Below are 19080 nucleotides of genomic sequence, written 5' to 3' on the forward strand. Positions count from 1 at the left end.
TTTTACTTTCATTAAAACACCTTTTAACATGTCATTCCTGAGTCCATCACCTTCTGGTTTGCCACAGTGACTTAAAATCAGGTCAATATGTTATGCAAATCAGCTTTTATATAGCGCAAATCACCACAGAATTGGTCTTATGGTGCGAAGGCCTTGTCCAATGCAATGTGTGACCTGGATATGGTGTTGTGGTCGATTTCCAATATTATCGGAGCAGGATTCTTCATCGCTAGATTCATGCTCGCGTACAGTCAAAAGTGCCTGTTGCTGTACGTCCATGGCTAAGGTCAGCTGGTCTCCATTAGAGGAGACCCACTCAGTGAGCGCCCATTTTCCCCTGACCCTTGGGGAGGGTCTTGCTGGATCTCTCACTCTCTCATTCACACCTCCTCTGTCTAACCAACGTTGTACCTTTTCATATATCCTGGGTTGTAACCACCACCCTGTAGACTCTTGGAAACCCCTCTCCGCACCTCAAGGCCTTAGAATATGTACGGTAGCCAAATCCAAATGTAAGCTTCTGCCACATTTCAATGCTTATTTATGAACCCAGTACTTTCCTGCTGCCTACAATATTTTTTCTTTTTCTTTTTTTTTTTATTGTATATGGTTACAAAAGTATAACCTTTCACAAATAGCATCAGTAAAAGCACTCATTAACAAGTGAAAACATACAAATATCTGATAATAAATTCCTCTGTAACCAAATAATATCACTTCATTTATTACAATGACATAGGTTACAATAACACCAACAGAAGAGGGCATTTCTATCCCCTGCTGAGAACAGTTGTACACAACAAATTTGCTGTAAGCACATGAACAGAGACAACTAGGTCATACCTTAATAAAAACATCCACAACACCAGCCACTGGCAAACATTAATTAAAACTTGATGAATTCAACTTTTATCCCCTGCACTGTGGATACCATTATATAAAAACACATTGTAGTGGCCACTGTCCTCAATGCCTCTAAAGTCAACCTACAGAAGTCTGTTGCTGATCTCCAAATATTCATGTCGAATCATAACCAATCACACAGATAGTAACAATTAATCGACGTTCACTTACATTGCTCGCCTTTGTTCATGTAATTTTTGTAAGTGCACTTTCTTCAGAAAGTCGCAGGAATTAAAAACACTTCCGCACTTGTACAATTCAGCTTCTCCAACAATAATGTGGATGGCTTTGTCAAATCATCAGAAGTTGCACGAATGCACATCTACATATGTTACACCTTTTTATGATTGAGAACAGTACTGATTACATCCCGTCATGTGTGCCTCCATGTCATTTATGCAGTGAACTTGACTAATTTCACAGAAGCTAGATTTCATAGTAAGTTTTCTTTTTTTCTTTTTTTTGTCCAAGAAATTGTACAGTGCACAACACAAAGATATGTTGTTGCCAAGTAAATTACAAATTGTAAAATTTAGTCATTTTAAGAAAACTAAATATAATAAACAATACACATTTAGGACTTCTTTACAACCGTATTAACTTTGTTCATTTTTTTTTATCCAAACGGACCTTTCAATACCATCGGGAGATACCAGAAGACTTCCTACTGCCACCCACACCCGATCGACAATACAATACACTGCACCCTTCGCCATTGCCATTGGAGCATTACAGGGAAACAGTCATGAGGTGATTAAGGTACTTTTGTACTTAAACGTGTTAGAAAAAATGAAAAATCCATAAAGGGAAACTGACACCTTTGTAACAACTGCTTGCCATCATTCCAGCAACTCCACAAACTGAATTTGTTCTATCCCTCCTACCAACTTAGTCAGCCACACCCTCTTTCTTTGTCATTGTTGCCTTTTCCAGATACACTTTCACGAGGTAGAGATGGGTGATGGTACATTAAATGTTGCACAATAACTACGATCACCACATAAGCAACCCAACACACAAACTTAATTTGTACTTGCAATCATTGCCTCAAATGCCCAAACATTTGTCAGATTAACTGCTGTTTCAAAGAAAATCCAGTTTTTACAAAGGTCTTGCCGCATCCAAATGTAAAGTATGGATTTCGCCATTGAAAGAATGGCACACTTCTCCTGTTTCATCACGTCTATCAGCCATCAGTGTGTTTTACAAAACTGGCACTGTTCGAACATGCAGTACTGTTTTTAATTTTTTTTATTTGCTATGTAAACTGCATAATCGGCTGGTAGGATAGCTCAGAGGCAATGTGTTTGTCTTGGAAGCAAGACAGCGCATAGCAACACGGATTTGAATTGCGGTCTCATGCTTCGAAAGTGGTCGCCAGTATTAAGCGCGTTATAAAAGAACAATTATGATTATAATGATCCTTATGACTTCTTTAAACATTGGAAAACATCATCAGTGAATGAATACAACAATGTACAATAGAACATGAACCCAAATGTGTTTAATGTTGTTAATCCATATTCCTGTGTGCGGGATCATCTGGGCATATGAATTTGCATAAATGTACACAAATGTACCACCTACTAAACGAATGCATTCTGATTTGTTATTAAAAATGCCATACAGATTACCACTCCATTCTTTTACTCGTAGACCGAATTACACCAAGTGGTTTGTTATACCATCTCCATTTCTACGATTTAGACAATGGCTTACATTTTTTAATGCAGTAAATTATGTGCTATACACATCCAGCACTATTGGAGGCAGGTACTTGATGAATTACCATGTTAAGCACAATTATGTAAGCCTTTTATCATTTCATTATAACGTGTTCTGTTCTATTGCAGGAAATGGTGAAATTGTAATTCTCCCCAATGAACATTTACTGCATAGGGAACAGCTTCTATAGAAGGGTGCAATCCCAAAAAAAGAGGTTCATCACAAGGAGTATAAGCATGAAAAACAGAAAAATCACCATGCAAGTAAGTATAGATGAACACGTATAACGACTAATAAACGCATCACACAACCTACCATAAAAAGTATAAAAAATACTATGATGCTAAAATCAAGCAATATAACTGTAAGATTAATACAAGATATTCACTTATCAATTTATCAAATGCAATAGAACAGTGCTAATAAAGCCAAAGTACAAATGTACCAACTTCAAACAAACCACTTCCTAATCATAACATAAATGTGTGCATCTTTTTACAGAACATATGACTGGTCTAGAGAAAGAAATTAACAAGCACAAACTACCTCAGAAGAGGGTATGCAAGATATAGACAACCTAGTACCATACAGGTAACAGGCAAAATCTTTCTAAGCAGCCCTTGTTGGTTGTGCCTTTTAGGGCTACAAAAAAACGCAAGAAAGAGGTAGTAAACGCCCCCTGCAGTACACTTTCCAACCCCCTCCAGAACAGCACTCACAATTACCACTCTCATTCCCAAATCCACACATAACAATAACCACTTTATGCTATTAAACCTACCAACACAATAGCACACCTATGTATACTTCTCTCCATAAACACGTGCTGCAGCACACTCCTTTGCACCCGTATACACTAACATCAAGAACCACACAACAACTCCAGGGGCCACAAGCAGACAGCACTCACCACCTCCATTTCAACACGTTCTCAGTGCAAAAGCTACAAAGAAACTGTCCTTCAAAAAACACAATCCCCTTTTAACTGTAACCCATCCTTCCACATCTTCTCTTCCAATTCCCCCACCCTCCCGAAGAAATCGACCGGCTCAAAACATGCACTCCTGAACAAGACTCATGACACACACGCAGATGACTCTGCCCTCCAGTAAATGTACTAAACAGATGGGCCACACTACAACCAAAACGTGCAAACCATGCTCCTAGTGTTTGGATTTATTTGCTCTATCCCCGTGAATTGAGGTGTACATACAGCGCATACAGTCATATGTATTCTTTGGCTTAAACACTTGTAGCCTGGGAATCCTTCCAAATATCACCTGTCGGTTGCATTTTGTGTCATATGAAAAACTAACGAACATGCTTTTACATCCAACACGTTCTCCCAGACAGTACAGACCTCTCCATATACAATTTCAGTGACAAAAACGGCAAGAGGCATCAGACTGAGCATACTTCCCCCTACAAAAGACAACCTGCTGACACTAAAAGTAGACCTATGTACCCTGAAACACAAGCTCTCTCTGGTAGGAACCAAATGTGTACTATTACATCCACAAGAGATGTACTGGAGCTGCAATAAATCCATTTTGCAATTACATTGGGAAGGTAAATGCTACAACTAGAATGAGAACAATTGGGTGGCATTTGTTACCCAGAAAGGTACTTGTTAATATTTATTTTAAACATTTAATTTATGTAACACACTTTATTTCTGTGTTGTCAGGGTTATTTTGTACATTTTATACAACCAATAAGAAAAACTTTATGCAATGCAGTTCATGTGTCTGGTGTCTTTTGGTTGTAAATAGTCTCCTGGAATTGGGCATGAGAAAAACTTCACTTGAAGCACAAAGTAATTTAGAAATAGACCATATCATAGAAAAGAAAGTTTGCCCTTGACAGCATAAAATATTTGCTAGATGGACGGATACATTATTCTTTAAAAGAAATTGTCCTGGTGACCTAGATTATTGTCCAGGATTAAACCGTTCTGTACTGAAATGGTGTTCAGAATATCTGATATGATAGGTTATTTATAATACTCTTGATAGCCAGAGGTTTCTAAGTGCGGACCTGGGGATCGAACCTGTGTGCTCTGTTGTCTTGCTTCTAAGGCAAGCTCGTTGCCCCTGAGCTGTCCTCCCGTAGCCATCAAATATAAAAATGCTATGGTGTGAGTCCTAACCAGTTCTTACTCCATGAGAATTGTTTTAATTTAGTCAATGTCGTTTGCATACTGAGTTGTAGTCTAAAGAGAAATGTCACAGGAAAATGATTGGATCCTCGAATGTGAGTAAACTCCTACTAATGTGTAAAACAAAGCATGGCCTGCGTTGAAATAAGATACGGAAGGCCAAACAACGAGCCCATCTGAATTCATGGTTTACCCCGCAACTCGAGTTCTGCGCAAAGAAAAATGTAAGGCTGAAGCACTCTGGAAAAGTCTCCCTTGTGAGGCGAACAAAGACCTCCTTCTCATCACTTCCCTCAATTACAAGGAAGCAATCCTACAAGCCAAAAAAGAGACTTACAACCAACGTATACTGCAAGCTGAATCAAACACGAAGGAGCCATTTAAAATTATCCAAGAATTAGAATCCCCTTCATCCGTCCCTGATGCCTGTAGTAAAGATAGTACTTGGTGCAACAACATCCAAAATGCACTTCTCAACAAAATAACTACCCTTCAATCCAAAATCAATGCCAAACAAAACTCCCTTCTCACTTCCCCCCCTAACTAAATCCATGACGCCCAAAACGGCCACTTCTTTCTCCCACACTCCATTCAGCTTTGTGCCGCTCACCATTCCGGAGGTTGAAAAAATCATCTAACTTAAAACCTTCCAACTGCCAAGGCGATTCCTGTCCCGCACCTATTATCAAGGAATCGGCACACGACCTTGCTCCCTTCATAACTACCTTTTATTAACTCTTCGTTTCAATCTGGGTTGGTCCCCAATAATCTGAAGGATGCCTGGGTCATCCCCCTTCTAATAAAACCGACTCTAGATCCAGAGATACCATCCAATTACAGACCCATCACCACGGTCCCGTTTCTTGTAAAGATATTAGACAGAGCAGCATACCTTCAGATACAGAATTATCTGGAAACTAATCTTCTTGGTACAAGACAATCTGGTTTTAGACCCAAGCACGGGACAGAAACAGCCCTCTTAGACCTTAAAACCCAAATGGAGGACCTAAAAGACAATGGCAAACTGGCCCTATTACTCCTCCTGGACCTATCTGCAGCTTTCGATTTGGTCAACCACTAAATCCTCTGCCATCATCTGAAATCTGCAGCCCACTTCTCCGACAATGCCAATAATTGGATCAGGTTCTTCCTAGACAATAGGCACATGAGAATATTCTCACCCACTTACTCAGCTGACCCTACGTCAGTCCCCTATGGAGTCCCTCAAGGGTCTTGTGTATCCCCCACACTCTACAATGTATTCACCAAACCTCTGTTTGATGTGCTTGACTATCTGGGCGGCACCTAATCTAATTACACTGATGACACCCAGATACTCATCCCCATCACTGGTGACATCTTTGCAGACTCTAAAGCTCTGAATGACATATACCAAGTCATCCAAGCCTGGATGGCCCAACATGAGCTCTGTCTCAATGACGACAAGACAGAGCGCCTCATCCTGGGCACACAACAGACTCAATAAGCTGAACCCATCGTTCAGCTCTTTCAATATCGATGGCAACTCCATCCAAGTATCCAAAGATACCAAAACCTTGGGAATCTACCTAGATTCCACACTCTCTCTAAAGAGGCAAACCAATGCAGTCGTCCCTGCCTCGGCCTACACATGCAAGTTGATCACAGCCTGCCGCCCATTCCTTTCCGCACAGAACTGTATCATCCTTGCCAGGGCATTGGTTATGTCCAAACTGGACTATTGTAACGTACTTTACCAAGGTACTAACCAATGCAACCTTAAACTCCAAATCACCCAAAACAACGCTATCGGAGCGTCCCTCAACATCCCTAGATCAGCACACATCTCAAACTAGGAAGAACCTAAACTGGCTTTCAGTTGCCCAAAGGATATCTTTGAAATCGCTGTCCCTTACCTAAAAATGTGTAAATAATCGGGCCCCTATCTACCTAGCCTCGCGATTCACCCAGTACACTCCATCTCGGTCACTTAGATCTGCTCGTTCTCAATGCCTCACGATCCCCAGATACAAGCTTCAAACAGCCAGTGGTGTTAGCTTCTCAGTCCTGGCTGACAAACTTTGGAACACTATGCCATTTACCCTTAGAAATCTACCTTCACTGAGCTTATTCAAACACAAAGCTAAACTCTGGCTAGCTACCTCACCTGACAGATTGTCCTCTTAGACCATCCGATCGCCATTATTTTCTCTGCCTGACCTCTGTTACACTGTTCATTCTCAATGCACTACTGTTACTCAATGCTACTCTACTCACTCTGCACTGTTCTTGTACTTTACTGCCTTTGTTAATGTGTTCATGCAAATGCCTGATTGTAACCATTACTGTAACTCGTGTAATTACTGCTTGAAGATATGCGCCGGGTTGCCTTCGGGCCAGGTGCGCTATACAAATAAAATAAATACAAGTACAGTTGTAATTGTTGGCACTTTGCTCCTCTAATCAATGATCTTTAGGCTGAGGTAATGGTTATGCTGATGTTGCTCTCATCACCTATTAAGCAAACGTTAATACGTTACATATAGTAGCGGATATATGAAGGAACAAACTATTTAGATTCAGTTTGAAAACCTGGAGGAAGGTTTCCATTTTGTTATACTGCTGTCATTCCTTCATGTGAAAATGTGACAAATATTCAGTTCTGTTTTTACCAGACATCATCCATGCAAGAATACAAATCTGATTTTCTTTAAGCACAAACTTTCACGTTTAACTGAAAAGAGAAGTCCCCACATTTAATGGAAGGCCATAACTTTCTTTTAGTATAGTCAATGACATGCTTGCTGGGAACAATGACAGACTGGTATCGTTATGCCAAGTTGGGCATGACAAACCTCTGAACAGTTTAATTGTTGTGTTGCAGCCAAGGAGTAAAACAATTCTCTCATTAAGGAATTATGTCTTCATGAAATGTTAAACATTGGAAGCTAATGGTGTGTGTAGTTTAGTTTAAAGCAAGTCGGGAGGCTTGCAATTCCATTACTATCAATTTACAATTTCACACTGTAAAAAAAGCATGAACAGCATGCACATATGTCTAGGAGTAATATTTACTAGATGTAATTTCAACAAAATCCCCACTTTTATTCATTATACGATTTCCAAGGACACTTTTAGCACATCAAATATGTTGTCCTACCACTTTTATCCATTCTGAGATTAGTGTAGAATAACATTTGATACCACCTCAAAAGATTAGTAGTGAACATCAAAGCTTTAATTTTCTTCAATTGTAGCAGACCCACCTCTGTGCTTGGTCTTACAAAGTAAAGTAGTAATTATTACAAATTTCATATTTTTTTAACCATGTTAATCTACCCGTAATATGATAAGTATATGTTTAAAGTTAAATGTATGTAGAGCTTGCATATGAATCTGGGTCGATTTTACTCGTACTACTTCCTTCAAATTTAGACACTAGAAACTAAATTATGTAGTACAGAGCATCCATGTTTCATAATATTAATGTACAATTACATTTCAAATGCCATCCAAGTGATGACTTGTCAACTACAAAACTAGCACAATCTCCACCGCGTTTGTCTTTAAATAAAAATAGAATAATGACACTGAAGGAAAGCCTACATCATTACTAACAACTTACCTATCACCCTTTGACAGTAACGAGTGAAACGGTATCAATACTTACTAACCTGTTAACACAAACTTCAATAGCTAAGAAGCTTCACAAACTAAACTCTTCTTTGTAAGCAAACCCATTTCAAAGTGTACACCAATAAAACACACAGTTAAGGTGACCTGTATAAATGCTGATGCAGTAATTGGTTATAGAGCAATACTTTTACTTTGACCATGTCCTACAACTATCAATTTCATTAGCAAATCGGGACAAGACTTAAGTCATGGTGTTACAGTGGATTAAAGACCTATTGACGCCTATTATATATATATGTTCACAGGACATTCTCTTCTTGTATTTAACCATGAAGAAAGACCTCCCCTTGCTGCCCTACATGCTTTCATTGCACAACTGTGGAAACTCTGCATGCTTCTCCATTATTCCTCACATCATAGGATAGTCCTATTTTAAACATTTTTGGGTGTGTAGATACATTCAGATCAATTTTGGAAACCACTTTACATTTGTATGTCTTATAAAAAAAAAACTAACTCTATTAGCACCCAGTATATGGCTACTTATATGTATAATCATTTATACAATTCTATGGAAATTAACCTAATTCCTATGTTTTGGTAAAATAGTGCTTGTACTGAAACATTATGAAATAGCAACACTAAAAATGTACAGTTCATGTTTTTGTATGATATTTGTATATTTTATCCAAACACATCATTACAAAATAAAAGCACAAGCATTTCCTTTGTACTACCAGCAACTTGTATATCATTGTTACAGCTTCTTCAGACAACCTATTACTTCAAAAACACTACATATGTACCTATTTAAATACTAAGTCAGTTTAATGCTTCTTGAAAGGTACTTCCTTTTCAATTTGTTTCAGCATGGTTTATACAACCAGGACTTGCCACATTATGTCTTGCTGATTGGAAAATTGTGTTTGCAATACAAAATGCTTGTCATGTGTTGGAGTGGCCAAATATGTACCATTGAAAAAACACATATTCACAATAGTCAACATTTGAACAAACCAGCAAATACAACCACAGAGGTGTGTAGACAGTCGTTTAATACTGTTACTTACGAATGCACAAAGGCGTGGGTGTTTTTTCTGGAAGTTGAAAACCCATTTTAAAAAAGAGACTGCTGGCTACACACATTTGGAGTTCTGTTTATAGACACAAATACTGTAGAACATTTCACACATGTGAATTTAAAGGAATTCACATGAACACAGGCAAGGTTTTCGTATTGCCAACACAAATACTTAAAATTACTATTATGTCCTTGTGGTAAGTCTAAGCAATGACGCACAAAAGTTAGTTATAATACAAGTAACTTTATTGCTTTTCCGTCAAGGGAACAAACGCTTGCAGGGTCTATGGGGTGAAGTACAAACAATAAGGAAGTATCTAAGTAAATCATGTTCAAATCGTAATGTTTAAAAACTATTTTAAGTTCTTTCCCCTCTGAGACACCCTACACGACAAATTAATGTTCAAACAGATGGGGAGCAGGTGCAAGTGGGTCTAGGTCACCTGGACTAATCCCTGCCCACATGGCGCCTTCCAGGTTGACGCTGTGTTTCCGTACTTAAGGAGCCCTCCAGCCTCTTTTACTTTGTGTTTTTACTGACTTCTGCAATTATATTCACTCTCCCCTCTTGCTTCTCCACTTTTTGACTGCTTACTCTGTTCTCTCCTCCTCTCCCTTTCTCCCTTTTCCTATCTCCTCCCCTTACTTTCTTCTATGCCCTTACTCTATCAGAATTGTCCCTGTACCTAGTATGATAGCAACCTCGTCTGTCTCCACCCCGTGCCCCTGCTTGTACCCCCACCCAAACCTCCAACACTATCTGAAATGTCGTTGGGCCTAGTACGATAGTCACTTGTTTTGTTCCTCCCCTCCCTTTCTGCACCCCTCCCTCACCTTTTTGTTTTTCTCCGGCTCTACCAGAAATATCGTCAGGCCTAGTATGGTAGTCGCTGGTTTGTTTCCATTGCCTTCCCACTCTCCCCTCTATAGTTGCTATATAAATAAACTATCATATCAAACAAGGTGGCCAACAGAGTTCTCAAAGCCTAATCGTAAGTATTTTAGCCTCCTGGCTATGCTAAACTTCAAACACAAAATGTTCCAAGGTCTGGCCAGCAAGAGTTAAACAACCCAACCCTCAAAATATCCAGCTGTAAACTAATAAATCAAACCAGCCATTTCTTTCCCGTCTTTCTTCCTGCTTTCACCAGCTCTCTGAGGACCTTTCCCAGGCATAAGGTTTAATGTGTATGCCTCCCTCGCTTTCAGTGACCTTTTAAGGCAGCCAGTATTATGCCACCGTATTGCCACCAGTCAGTCAAAGTACTTACCTGCAGACTTCGACACTTTGGCACAGAGTCATCAGGAGTACAGGGGTGGGAGTGGTCCTACACTCACATTAATCTTGACTCTTATGACAATGGTCTCGGGTTCAACCTGCTCCACAGTAGATTCTGCGGCATGTGCAAGGCAAGTGTAACCTGGGTAGCGTGCTCCACAAGTATCAAGGGACTCTAATTCAGAAGAGCATCTGCTTCTCCCCACACCCTTTCCCTTCTTTCCCCATTTTCGACTGCTTCTGGGGAGTCTGCATTTGTCCCACGTTCTTGCGGCAATGCAATATTTCTAAGGCTGTCCTGGTCTCTCCCACTTTCTATTTCCTACTACAGTTCTCTATGCCCAATATTGTAACCCAGTGTTTGGATTGTGAGTTTATCATACATATTACGGTTTGCAATGTTTGAATTAGAAATGTGTGTTCCGATTGTGGTGTGTGCCGGAAAGGTATGTTGTGGTCTTCTAGATGGCGTAATTGGAGTGCATACTGTGTAAGGAGTTCATGCGTACACCATGTTTGTTGTGGATACTTACATGTGATAGAAATGATTGTACATTGTGGAAGTAATGTGGGTAGGTTATGTATCTGGGCACGTAGATGGTAGTGCATAAGGACAGCAACTACCCAAGGTTTTGGTAAAGGGCTTCAGTGAAACAGATGAGGGTGCATGAGTAGCAAACTTTTTTTGAGTTCATAGGTCAAAAGGATGTTTGAAAAGCTTGTATCGCTGTATGCGTGCAGGAAATGAGTGTTGACCCTAATGATGCTGGAGTCTGTGTACACCACCTTCGGTGTTTCTGTGTGAGGAGCATATGGACAGGTGTTTGGGGGACAATGAGTTGTCAGAACAAGTGCAGTGATCAAACTTGCATTTTGAGTAGTTTATAAAGGGATCATGGCTGTGCCTTTACCTTTATCATCCCATATGAAAAACTTGGCATGGAATCAGTGTGCTAGGATGCTGTCAGTGTGGCAATTCATTGTTGGGGCAGCACGCTCCTCCATGCAGCCCCAGTAGAGAAAGTGTCCTGCTGAGAGCTGCTGGAGATGCTATGAGAGTGAGCAACCCTGCTCGCTCTTGCACGTGCAGGTGGCTCTTTGGGTCCCACTTGCTGCTTAGCTCTGCCTCAGCTTATTGTCGTCCTGCAGCCTCCACTCCCTCTTTCCCCGACCACCGGCGTGGCTTACTGCTTCCCGCTGAAAGTGTTCCCTTACTGCTGGCTCCTTGTCCATGGCCGTCCATTTCAGCCTCACGCAATTCAGCCTTGTTTGGAACTGCTCTCTTGCTCCCCACTTAGTCTCCCAGGAGCCCGTGACGTGTCTGTTTGTCCTGGGACTGATCCTTCATACGCCCACCCCTCCTTTAGCCCCTCTTTGTGCAACTCTTCTGGTACCAGTCCCCCCGCACTACCCGCACATTCTACACAGACGTCTTTTGTGGAAAGGGATGTCGCAGGTTTTCGTGAGGCTCCGGGTTAAAAAAATATGGTGAGGCCCCTTGCTATTTTTTCATTTCACCAGCATCACTGCCAATAGGAGATGCGAAACTCTCCCTTTGAATTCATGGGTGGTGGGCATAATATGTTGATGAGCTTTCTGGATGCAGCTGGGCTAAGCACAGATCTTGATGTTGGTCCATTGCACTTCCCATCAAAACGATTTGTAGGGTAAATCTGGAGACTGAAAACGATGAATCTTGCAAACATCATGTCACAGTCGCCCATTTGTCACCTTCCACCAGTAGCCAGGGTCATGAACTACGACCCTACATTGTACACGCCAGTAGCAGTATGGCGTTTCCATCACAAGAACGTCTACCAGAAGCCTTCCATAGTCCAGGTGTTTTGGCTTTCTCTAATGTGCTCTCTTCACAAAGCTACAATTGGAGAGCAGTGTTTGTCTACATGCGCCTCTCGGACTGTATGCCACAGATTCTGATCTTTAGAGTAAACTTGATTGTTTTATGTTTCTGAGCCCTATTATTTTGTGCCTAAATACTTCATGGTTTGATGTTTACTGTGGCCTAGATGTTCCTGTATCCATGTAGATCAGTTATCATATGTTTATGTATAGCGCTTCGTATCTCGTTCCTTCTGCTTCTAAGTGCTGTAAAATGGGTATTACTACCAAATATAATAGTACTTTATCAACCTCAGAAGGATGAAGGGCTGATTCAGCCCTGCTGAATAATGAACTTGGAAAGTGCAGGCTGGTTCATGTCAGAGCTGAGCTTTGAACTTGCTGAGCTATCCAATTGTGACACAAGCATGCTGTTTAATCAACTGTGCAGTTAAAAAGGAACATGCATTAGGATACCTACCCACTATCTTTCCCTTCCAGTCCTTCTATATACATATAGAATATGTAACGGCACAATTATCACGTTTGCTAGTGCTCATGACATACTTCTGCTGATTCTAAGCACTGTAATAAGTGTTACATTAATATGAAATGTAACCCCAAAGCCAATGCATTACCGAACACTTTGAAAGAGAATTAGCTGGTAAGATAGCTCAGTGGATTAAGTGCTCACTGCTGGAATCTATATTATTTATTATTATTATTATTGTTGGGGTATTTGAGTTCAGACCTAGCTTCGAGAGGCTTTGCAGTTATGGGGGTGGGGTATGGTGAGGGATCTGCAAGTAACAGGTTCTAGCAAAATTGACTCAAACGTTTATCCCTCTGAAGTCAACAAATGATTATTCATTTCGGTTGCCTGGTAATTTTTTGATTTTTATGCACAGCATTTTGGCAAAAGCACTCTGTAAGCAATGGGTTACTTAAATGTTTCACCATCAATCAGTCCAGACATAGGCTCAGAATATTGTCATGACTTAACCTAATGTCATTGCAAGTGTGTCCTCTGTGACGGTTATTCAACTTTGGCCCAAATCTTGAGTAGGTAGGGAGTCCCTGTAGAGCCTAATTTCCTGCCCTTTCAACCTCTTGCAGGTCCTAGAGCTAGGCGCAGCAACATCAAATACCCTTTGCATTGCCAGGATTCTGCCAGTGTTAGGCACAGGTCTACTTAAAAATAGTCTTGTTTTATGGCTACCCCTGTGCAGGCGGCATTGGTCATTGAAGATAAATGTTCCTGCCCAGGGGTTAGGGAGGCGGAGAAGGGCACAAACCTCTATTGAAATAGTTCTTAATCAGTAGTTTTGCTCAGAAAAGAAAGTGTAGGGAAGAGGGGGTGGGAAAAGGTTGTGCAGGCCGCAGATACCAATGGGGCAGATGAAAAATGAACACAGCTAGGCAGGACTGTAAAAAGACTGTGAGAAATGACATGCGTTTAGGCAACACGTTTTAAATGCTTTGAAGTGGCAGCAGCTTACTTTCTGGTCACAGGAGCTGCCTTTACATTATGCTGCTCTGTTTCTCAAACTCTGCTGCAGCCCATATTCCATTGACAATGGGTCGCCCAGCGAGGCCCCTCCAGAGGGCGAGGCCTGGGGCAGTTTGTGGAGGAGCTGCTCTTGCCATAGACGGCTTACCTATCTTACAGTTCACACTTTCTTACTCGGCCCGCTAACCACCCCACCTACTTTAAACTTCCATATGCTATTTTTAAGGCTTGCACCCTTCTCCTCCCAATCATTCTGACCTGGTTCTGCCTAGCCCTTGGTACTGTTTGTTACGCAGCCCATGTGTTACTTTAGCCTGGGTTACCTTCTTGGCCTTCTTTTTGAGTTTTTCATAAAATGACCTTAATGTTGCATTGCACGTTTTTGTACAATGAGTATGCATGAATATGGTACTTGTTTATCAAGTGTGGTGATAAAGACCTTTTTTCCGGAGAGGAGCAGGGTCTTAAAAAAGCTTTCCTTTGCATACCTTTGAGACTACCATATATTCCATCTCTCCAAAGCAGCTAATGAAAACTGATTGAAAGTAGAACTGGTGAAAGGCTGTTCCTATTGGAAGACTGGCTTGGCAGTTCTATGTTCCTGACTGCTCAGTAGACTGTAATAGAAGCTGGCAGGTTGTGGTTTGTTGGTATTTGGTAGTAAATTAACTTTTTCACTGCTATTATATTGCAGAAGTGTGTGTTCTGTACATCAATAATTGTCAAATTGTGGAAAAGCTGTTCAAAAGGAGTATTTGATCAACTCCTCCTATGTGCAGTGTACCGACATTACATGTTCATTGTTGAATTGTGTTCTGAGAACAGCAATAAGAACATGGGTTACTTGAGGCTTGTTTTTCTTCTGCACTAAAAGCTAAAAGCATATATTCAATTTTAAATCTGTTTGTATGTATGATGTTAATAGTTCATACATTGTATTTGTAATATTTTTAGCATTTTATAAACCGGTTTTGTCTAACGTAACAAATGCAATTAAAAGGTATCCCTGTCTCCCTTTCACGTACATTTTTCTCCATAGTTTGCTGTTATGACTGTCCCATCCTACCAACATTAGCCCTCTTCTTCCCCCTTTTATCGCTCCCTGTAAAACTATTTGCTATATAAAATAACCCTGCTTCTTCCCATGCGTCGATTGATGGCACACGTTCTTTTGCGTATACATGTTAAAATTCGCTTGTGCTTGATGGAGTAGTCTAATAAGGCATTGAACCAATTGAAGGGCCCGCAGCACAGCAGAAATGATCGTGAGACACCCTAGGCATACGGCAAGACATTTATGTTGAAGTCGGTATCTCACTGTGCCGAAAACCATACATGTGTGGTGTTTGAGAATCCAATGACGGTAGTATTGGAATGTTTTGAATTTTATTTTCAGTAGGATTTCTTTTGTAAATGTGTAAAACAACCGTTAAATAAACCAATTTGATTTGAAAGATAATTTTGTGGGATGTTGGGGCACAGGCACAGCAAAGATGTGCACTTAAAAACCAAAGAAATGAAGGGACGTGAACATTTCTTCCAAAGACCCACAATAGCAATCGCAAGCCATAACGTGAACTCCATTAATACCCCCGCCCCCCGCCTACTTCATTCTTGCTCGGGGCAGAATAACCTAGCAACATTTCAGAAACAAAATTATGATGCGCGTAGGTCTTCTGTAATATAGGTGCAGGACACAGATCAGTAGTAAAATAATACTCGTAGCCCCTCTAGCCAAGCCGACCAGTTGAGCATTTGCCACACTCTTTACCCCAATTGGGGGTGGGGGAGGCCTTAATCGGTTGCTGGAGAATAAACTTTCATTGTGAGAACGATAACTGGCTGCCCATTAGGCAGAGAATCATCTTTAAAATCCTCTGCCTCACCCATAAATGCCTCCATGACCTTGCTCCCCCTTACCTTGCCCAGAGAATTTCACGACCCACCTCTGCCAGTCCCTCTAAATCTGCCTACACCAACCGGATTTCTACCCCCAAGACCTGCAAGAGTGCGGGCGGTTCAAGCTTCCCAGCTCTAGCAGCCGCACACTGGAACTCTCTACCCACGCACCTCAGGCGATTGACTCTCACCTAGACTTTCGCAAAGCCTTAAAAGCTAGGCGGTTTGTCTAAACTTACCTGCCATGATCTCTGCAGGCAGACGTATGTCACATGTAACCACGCTCCGTTTCTCTCTCTGTAACTAAGTACCTTATGTTTTCTATGTATACATAATCTTGCTTGCGTACACCTTCATGTAAATAGCGCCTCGATGTCTCTGGGCTGCAGCGCGCTCAACAAATGTAAAAATAAATAAATAAATAAATTCGTCCTTTTACCCTCAGAACGCACTGTCACGTCACTCGATTTAGCCAACCGGCTTTTACGCAGCCACATCGATAATTTATTTATTTTTGCCTGGAAAAATGCTGCGACGCCGAACATGTGTCGGCTGTTTTTTTCCCCTCTTGTGGATTAAATCTATCTGCACAGTATGACCTTGTTCAGCTACAAATTCACAAAATAGAAAATCTCAGCTTTGTTTAATCAGACGGAAATGGAATCATTTAAGTAACAGAATACTAAATTAAATGAGATTAAACCATCTCCTCTTCTTGTATTTTAAAGATTTAACCAAAGAAACTGTGTGCTATGGTCACCTACTTGTAGTCCTGGTGTGTTACAGACTTGCAGGTTGTTATTCGTATCGTGAAGAAGAGCATTTAAAGTTGTAGAAAGAAAGCAAAAAGATTTCTTTTTGTGTCAAGTTAGCAGACCCGAAAGTAAACCCTCTAAGGGCTTGTGACCTTTAGTCGGCTGTCTCCGTTCTTGAGCCCCTTCCACTTGCATGGACTACATGGAAAGAAAGAGCAGGCATTGGGCTAAACCATGCCACAAGAATGTAAGGAGGCAAACCTTTTCACAGAAGACTGCACAGTACTGTACAGCGAGATACAAATATCTTTACAGGATCAAATCCTCATCCAGAGATTGGCATGAGCCTCAGCAGTTTCCACTGTTCGCCCATTATGCTCTTCGTTAGTGGTCCTGCCCAGTTTTTGCAAGCCTCGTTGAGCGAGATTGGGCTGCGCCATGCACGTGCTGCTAGCTTTTATGACCAGTCCTGTCAGGTGCAGGCATTGTCGTTTCCGCAGCACAATAGGTGTTTTAGTCCCAGAGGTTATGCACTTCATCAGCCACAGAGGGAAGCAATACTGACCCGCACTGGTCCGTGATTCTAGAAGGGGTATCTGGCATATGAATTGATCTCTGCTGCAAGCGCTTAACGCTGTGGGCGATCTTGTGAATCATTGTGGTGCTGAAAATAATCTATGCCTTTTAAGTTTGGTTATTGCACATGCTCATTATATTCCCAGTGAAAGGTTTAAACGCTAGAGACCTTATGCTGCACTGTATGCACAACCTTTATGTACTATATGAGCACAGAATTCGTCATTCAACTAGGAATTTGTTTGTCGACAGCCAGGGCGCATGTTGGGAGACTCAGCAGTGCACTATACAAGATCACCGGATACATTTCCGAGGTGTTTTTTTTTTTTTCTTCAAATGTGTATTGAATCCGTTGCATCAGGCAAGCATGTGCTCTTCAACCCTCACATCAGGAAATTCCTGGGTTTAAAAGCCGATAGATAGTTCAGAACTGGAACCTGAGACAAAACTTAAGGTTTCCTAAATGAAATGGTGTTTTTACCACTAGATGGCGCAATTACTCCAGGACCAGAGGTTACCAAGGACCCCTTGGAAATTCACCATTGTATTGCAGTAATTCAAATTTCCCTCTTTCCACAGATAGGGTGCCAGAAAAATCTGATCCAGTGTGATATATAAGTGTAAGGAAGAACTCTAATAATTACATTTCAAAAGAGTGTGTTTTTTTTATTGTTTGGAAGGCTGCTTGCAGCAATCCTACTGGGCATTGTAAATGCCTCGGGTGCACTTGATTCTGCTGTTGGCTTCTTGGCATTCACGTATGTTTTGTGGAAAGCTGAATTGAATTTAAGCATACGAGTATATGGTCATTTCTCTCAGGACACATTGTAACAGCTGCTATTGCTGTGCCTTCACTTGGGTAGGCATAGATGCCACACACAATTCCAGTGCATTTTAAGGGCAATTTAGCCAAAGAAAATATACCCAGTAATACAAAAATGTATCTGCACTTGCTGATTTTCAATGAAGCAAGGCGGCCTGTTTAATTCCACAAGTATATGCAGTTTTGTAAAGAATTTCAGTAAGTGATTTCACGAACAGTTTGGCTGCTTGAAATAATGTATTAGGTTTTGCTTCATACAACTATTATTAAAGCTTTGTTTGTTGCAACCTGAAAAGCACCTGCAGAAAGTGAATGATTAGCTTTAACATAGAAATGATTGTGGATCTTCTAGTATTACCGTAGCACCACTATTAAGATGCACATTTCTTTGTGAACAGCAAGCAAGTTTTGATAAAGGAATTGATATTAAAACCTATGAAATGGGTAAGTCTCCAAACGTTTAGAAGGTGAATGTTTGGGTAAACAATTGCCCCAAATGAAGTATTTCCTCTAATACAAAAAGTGCATCAGACTATAAAGGAAACCTTAACTCACACCCTACCACTGCCTCACAAGACTGCCAGTGTTGAAAGTTACGCAATATTTTATTAAAGTTAATGTGGTCCCCTTTTTTCTCGTCCACCGTCTATTTTTTGGGATTTTGAAGTTGATGCTGTTTTGTTTGAACTGTATCCTTGTCGTGATTCTTCTACACATAAAACTCAACTGTTAACTGTTGGGGTTTGCTTTTGGGTGGAACTCTGAGGTGTTGACACAGTATTTACTTGTGTTAAATGCAACCTTAACTCTGAAACACATGGTTGCCATTTTATGCATTCTGCACGCAGGAAGCTTAAATAAAAAGATTACATTAAACGGTGAGTGTTGCTATTTAGTGGTGCAATGAGGGCTCAGTT

The 19080-nt window shown here is 40.8% G+C and overlaps 1 protein-coding gene across 6 annotated transcripts in view; it reads left to right on the top strand.

Moving 5' to 3' along the window:
* MPP7 (MAGUK p55 scaffold protein 7) overlaps positions 1-19080 on the top strand; it is a 1979219-nt gene that overhangs the window by 227789 nt on the left and 1732350 nt on the right. For 3 of the 6 annotated variants that reach the window (XM_069648102.1, XM_069648107.1, XM_069648103.1), the window contains one exon: positions 2757-2891. The exons of 2 other annotated variants lie outside the window; for them this stretch is intronic. The gene's annotated coding sequence lies outside the window, so the exon portion shown is untranslated. Of the gene's footprint in view, positions 1-1523; positions 1654-2756; positions 2892-19080 lie in introns of those variants that run through there. One more of the 6 variants, XM_069648104.1, reaches the window with a different exon arrangement.

Source organism: Ambystoma mexicanum, chromosome 2q (genome assembly GCF_040938575.1).
Source record: "Ambystoma mexicanum isolate Mex_15411 chromosome 2q, UKY_AmexF1_1, whole genome shotgun sequence".
Classification (NCBI taxonomy): Eukaryota; Metazoa; Chordata; class Amphibia; order Caudata; family Ambystomatidae; genus Ambystoma; species Ambystoma mexicanum.